This window comes from Leopardus geoffroyi, chromosome A1 (genome assembly GCF_018350155.1).
Source record: "Leopardus geoffroyi isolate Oge1 chromosome A1, O.geoffroyi_Oge1_pat1.0, whole genome shotgun sequence".
NCBI lineage: Eukaryota > Metazoa > Chordata > Mammalia > Carnivora > Felidae > Leopardus > Leopardus geoffroyi.
The window spans coordinates 78,404,770-78,410,769 of NC_059326.1; positions in this window are offsets into that span (position 1 = coordinate 78,404,770).

Genomic DNA, 6,000 nt, shown 5'->3' on the forward strand with positions numbered 1-6,000 from the left:
GCTGTAACTTAAACTGAGCAGAGGAGGGAGACAAAGGTGAAAATACACTTAAAAAAAGACAAGGAGCAGGGAGGGTGGGTATGGAACAGAGAAGAGATGTGATCACTAAGCCTGGCAGTGACTAGTAGAAGTGGTATAGGGTAAGACAAGAAGGACCACAAAGCTATCAGGCATGCTGGCAGAAAGCCAAAGAACCCCTTGTCTTGAGATTTCTACTCTGGTTGGTAGTGATTATGCCCCAGTTTTGTTATCTTCCATTATAATCATGTACCTGTAGTTCCCTATAAAAAATTTTTTATCGTGATCCCTATTATTATTTTTTAAACCAATAAGATATGCATCTCATGTGGCATATTGGTATGTTTGTGGCCTTTATTCCCAGGACATATTCCCTGGGGTATAAGTGAGTTCAAGGCTCCTCTAGAGACCATGCAAGCCTCTAAACCCAGAACAGACTGGGTTAGGGAGAGGGAAGCTCAAAATCTCTGGAGACCATTGGTAAACAATTGTAGCGGTTCTCCCATTGCCTTGGACACAGAGTTGGCATCCAAGAAATACCAGGTGAATGAAAAATATCCCGTGGAAATAGCAAGTACTCCAATTACAATGATATTGATGGAAAATGGATGCAAATACTTCTGCATTCCAGAGACATCTGCAAGAGCAGGCCTCAAAAGGCTGCACTACGCATTACAGGGTTCATCTAAGTATTGAAGTTAGGGTGATTACGAAGGTCATGGGGCCAGTGTAAGTGACATTTTCATCATTGAAACAGAGAAAGGTTAGCTTGCGTGACATACTGTGTTTACTAGAATACCAGGTAGTTGGGGTAGGTGGCTAATAATGCTTTACACTGTCTTTCCATTAAAAGAAATAGAAATTCTTGAGGGGCAATTTAAACATTTTCATATACTCTTGACGAATTGTAGGTTCTAGACCATCGTCCTACTAGAACTGTCCCATGAAGACCAGTTTTCTCGGGTCGACCTCGTATTTGGCATACGTATATTGCATATCTTAATTATTTGTCTTTCATTTTTCAAGGGGGAGCTAATCCAAAATACAAACCATTTGTGTTCTAGTAGCGTCATGTGTTTCCCTTATTAGAATGATTGTTGCTTAGAGCCTAAAATTTAAGAAAACAGATTTTTAAAAAAATTTTTTTAACGTTTATTTATTTTTGAGACAGAGACAGAGCATGAACGGGGGAGGGTTAGAGAGAGGGAGACACAGAATCGGAAACAGGCTCCAGGCTCCGAGCTGTCAGCACAGAGCCCGACGCGGGGCTTGAACTCATGGACCGCGAGATCGTGACCTGAGCCAAAGTCGGCCGCACTAGGAATTGAAGGAAAATTAAGCTCATAATGAACATTTATAAAATGCAGCTAACATTGTATTTCAAGATAAAAGACTGAAAGCCTTCCTCCTTAAGATCAGGAACAAGACAAGGATAGATACTCTTGCCACTTCTATTCAACATTATACTGGAGGTTCTGTGCAGAGCGATTAGGCGAGAAAATAAAAAGTATCCAGATCAGAAGGGAAGAAGTAAAACTATACTTGTAGGTGAAATGATTTGTATGTAGAAAATCCTAAGGAATCCACTAAAATCAGAAGTAATAAATGAGTTCATTGAGGTTTCAGGATTCAAGATTAAGGTGCACAAATATTTATATCTATGTACCATTAATAAATAGCCCAAACATGACAGTGTTGTGGGGTGAATTGTGTACCCACCCCCACAACGGATTTTTGACAAAAATGCCAAGACAGTTCATTATAGAAAGGACAATCTTTTCAACAGATGGTGATGCATCAACTGGATGTTCACATGCAAATGAATAATTTGGATTCCTACACCACACTGTACAAAAAGTAACTCCAAATGGAACAAAGACCTAGAAGAAAATGTAGCCACAATCTTTGTGACCTTGGTTAGATTAGGCAATGGTTTCTTAGGTATGACACCAAAACAAGCAGTAAAAGAGAAAAAAAAAATAGGTAAGTTGAGCTTGCTAAAAATTTTTTAAAATGTGCCTCAAAGAACATTATCAAGAGAGTGAGAAAAATAACCTACACAATGACAGAAAATATGTAGGCATCACATATCTGATAAGGGACTTGTTTCTAGAATATGCAAACATTACAACACAACAATATAAACACAACCCAATTTAAAAATGGACAAAAGGATTTGAATACATTCTCCAAAGAAGATACACATGTGGCCAATAAGCATGTAAAAAGATAATGTCTTTAGTAATAAGGGCAGTGTGAATCAAAACCACAATGAGATAGTGCTTCACACCCACAAGGATGGATATAATCAAAAAGAAAACAATAAGTGTCAGCAAGAATATGGAGAAAGTTTCAACACTTGCATTGCTTGTGGTTATGTAAGAGGGAGGAGACGTTTTGGAAAACAGTCTAGCAGTTCATATAATGTTAAAAATGGAGTTAACATATGACCTAGGACTTCTACTCTTGGGTATATATCCAAGAGAACTGAAAATCTGGTCACAAAAAACTTGATTTGCACAATTATTCATAGTAGCATTATTCATAATAGCAAAAAAAGTGGAACCAATCCAAATGTCCATTAAGTAATGGTTGAATAAACAAAATGTCATGTACCCATGCATGAATGTAATGTTATTCTGCAATAAAAAGAAATGAAATACTACTAGATGCTATAACATGAATGAACCTTGAAAACATTATACAAAGTGAAAGAAGCCAGTCACAAAAGACTGTGTATAGCTGGCCCTTGGACAACACAGGTTTGAACTGCTCAGATCCACTTACACACGGATCTTGTAAATAGAAATACAGTATGTATTTTTCTCTTATGATTTTCTTAACACCTAGTTTCCTCTAGCTTTATTATAAGCATACGGTGTATAATACATATACAAAGTATACTTCAGTCAACTGTTATTGGTAAGGCTTTTGGTCAGCAGTAGGCTATCAGTAGTTAAGTTTTGGGGGAGTCACAAGTTATATATGAATTTACAGCTGTGTGGGGGTTCAGCCCCCTAACTTCCATTGTTCAACGTTCAACTGTAGCATATGATTCCATTCATTTGCAGTGTCCAAAATGGGTGCCTCTGTTGAGACAAAAAAGATGAATGGCTGTCTAAAAGAGGCACTGAGGGGAAATGGGGAGTGACTACTGATGGATACAGAGTTTCTTTTTGGGGTGATGAAAATGTTCTGAAATAGATATTATCTACCTGTATTCACTATATGAAAATGCTTCACCTTTAAACCCGTGAAGAGCGTTGCAGGTAAATTACATCTCAATAAAGCTGTTATAATAGGTGAGGCCATTTAGGAATATTCTAAGTAAAAAAAAAAAAAAACAAAAAAACAAAAACTTGGATTCAAATAATAGTGTTGGATCTGGATAAAAGCGGCTGGATTCAAGATATACTTGGGATGTAGCTGATGGGGAGGAGTGTGGAAGAATACAGAATGAATAGTTCTGTATCTCTGCCTTTAATACCTGGATGATTAGGAGAACACAAGAAGGTTTTGAGAGAAACACCAGGAGTTCCAGTTGATTTTATAATGAGCTGGAAGTGCCTGTAAAACAAAATAATGAGCATTTTTCATTCTTTTGACTGCACAGCACCCATCCTTTGCTCTGGCAGTTCTATTGGATGAGTCAGAGCTGGTCTCCCAGTGTGGGATGCTCCTCTCACAGCAAAGGTGCAGGTTCTGTCTGGGACCCAGACTTTGTCAACCAGACACAGTTGCCCCAGACTTTGAAGTGGAGGGTGGTAACATGGAAAAGGAAGGCCATACAAAATGCACAGTAGGGCGGCGGTAGCCATGAGCAGCCGCTCAGAGCCTCCAGAGCCTGTGGCTCTGACGGTTTCCCAGATATAGGAATGCACATGGCGGTGTAGGCTCAAGGGCCTGTGCTAATGGCAGCAGCAGAGGTATTCCTGTGGGCCCAATTCTGCAGTGTGATCAGGAGGGGATATATAGATACAGAGCCTCCATGCACGATTCCCTAGTTCTTTACAAAGATTCTGGAAGTTATCCCAAATCCATTCAGTGAAATCCTTTTCTGTTTAGTTAGCTAGAGGCGATTTTTGTTATTTGCAAAAACAAGAGAAGGACACGACATCCAACAGGTCATTAGGTTCTGGGACAGAGATCTGAAGCTAGGCATTGGCGTAGCCATCAATGACCCCACAAGAATGGGTGGTGCATGACAATGTGTACTTAATGCAACGAGCTGTATATTTAAAAAACAGATAAAGTGGTAAATTTTATGTTATGTATGTTTTACCGCAGTGTAAAAAAAAAAAAAAAAAAAAAAAAGAGAGAGAGAGAGAGAGAGAAAGAGAAAGAGAGACAGAAAGAGAATGTTGAGGGCAAATGTCTAAAAGGAAGGATAGGACCTACCCTGAGGAACTTGAACATTTAAATGATAGGAGAGGAGAAGATCTCCCTAGAGGAGAAAGAGAATGAGACGTCTTGTTGGACTCTTTGCATAGCTGGCACTTGATGGTTCAGAACAGGGCTTGCTCACCATGTGAATGAATGAATGAGCTTAATGCTCAACTAGAGGGCTTCTGAGGCTGTGGATTATTGATCGCTTATGCAAATACACATGAGTTATCAAGGTTGGTGGATAGTATCCTGGTGAAAAAGATTAGCAAATTGGTGTCGCAGGAAAGAACGGCTTCTTTTATCACAGGGCAGAGTCCACAGGAACTAAAGTGGGGCAGGCGGCTCTCAGCCCCATCCTGCTGACTGTCACTGCATGTGACAAGAAGCAAGGCGCCACCTCTGAAGCACTTGGGTTAACAGTCTTAACCCATAACCACGTTCTCAACGCACACTTTGATTCGATGGGTTGCTTGTCTATTAAGGTTTATGCATGGATTTAGGTCATTATCAATAACCTTCATTACTACTGGAATACCACACCTTTATTTAATTAATAACATCAACTTCTTTAGGTTGACAATAAAAATGATGGCAAAGTTAACTCTTCTTTTTTTCCTTAGCTGGATACTTAGAGGTTCCAGAAACAAACGTATTCACAAGCAAGTGTAGAAAGAGAGTGGCATTTATGTTTAGACTTTCGGTTACCTTGAAATTTTTTTTTTTAATTTTTTAGTGTTTTATTTATTTTTTTTGAGAGAGAGAGAGAAAGAGAAAGAGAGCGTGAGCAGGGGAGGGGCAGAGAGAGGGGGAGACACAGAATCGGAAGCAGGCTCCAGGCTCTGAGCTGTCAGCACAGAGCCCGATGAGGGACTCGAACCCACGAACTGTGAGATGAAGTTTTTGTTTGTTTGTTTGTTTGTTTTGGCTTATAACCAGTCACTAACCAAGAGCAGAAGATCAAGGCAGTCTATTCCAGTATTGACTCTCTGTGCTGCCATTGTAGGGGGGTGGGGCAGGGAGGTTGGTTGGTTGAGAAAGACTATCTCTGGCCTTTTTATTTTGTTCCATTGACTTCTCTATCTTTATTTCAGTACTACTCTCTTATTGAATCTTTATAGAAAGTTTTGAAATCATTTAGTGCAAATCCTCAATATTTATTTTTTTTCAAGATTTTTTGACTGTTAGGAATCATTTGCATTTCCATACACATACTGAAATCAGCATGTGACTTTCTAAAAAGGGAAAGCCTGCAAATTGATGAACTATTTATCAATTTCAGTCAAATTAATATCCTAAAAATATTCATCTTTAGGCTTTAAGTTCTCTCAGCATCCTTTTTAAATTTATAATTTATCTTCAAATAGTACTTACGTTTTTCCTTCTCTTGCCTTTGTGCTATTTTAGTCAGCTATTTTGCTTCTATGAGGCGTATACATTTCATAATTATTATTTTGTCATCAGTTATTTATCTTTTTTGTGGTAAAAGTCACATAGCAAAATGTACAATCTTAATCCTTTTTAAATGAACAGTAGTGTTAGCGATATTCACCTCGTGCTTCTAGAACATTTTTATCTTATAGAACTGGAGCTCTGTCC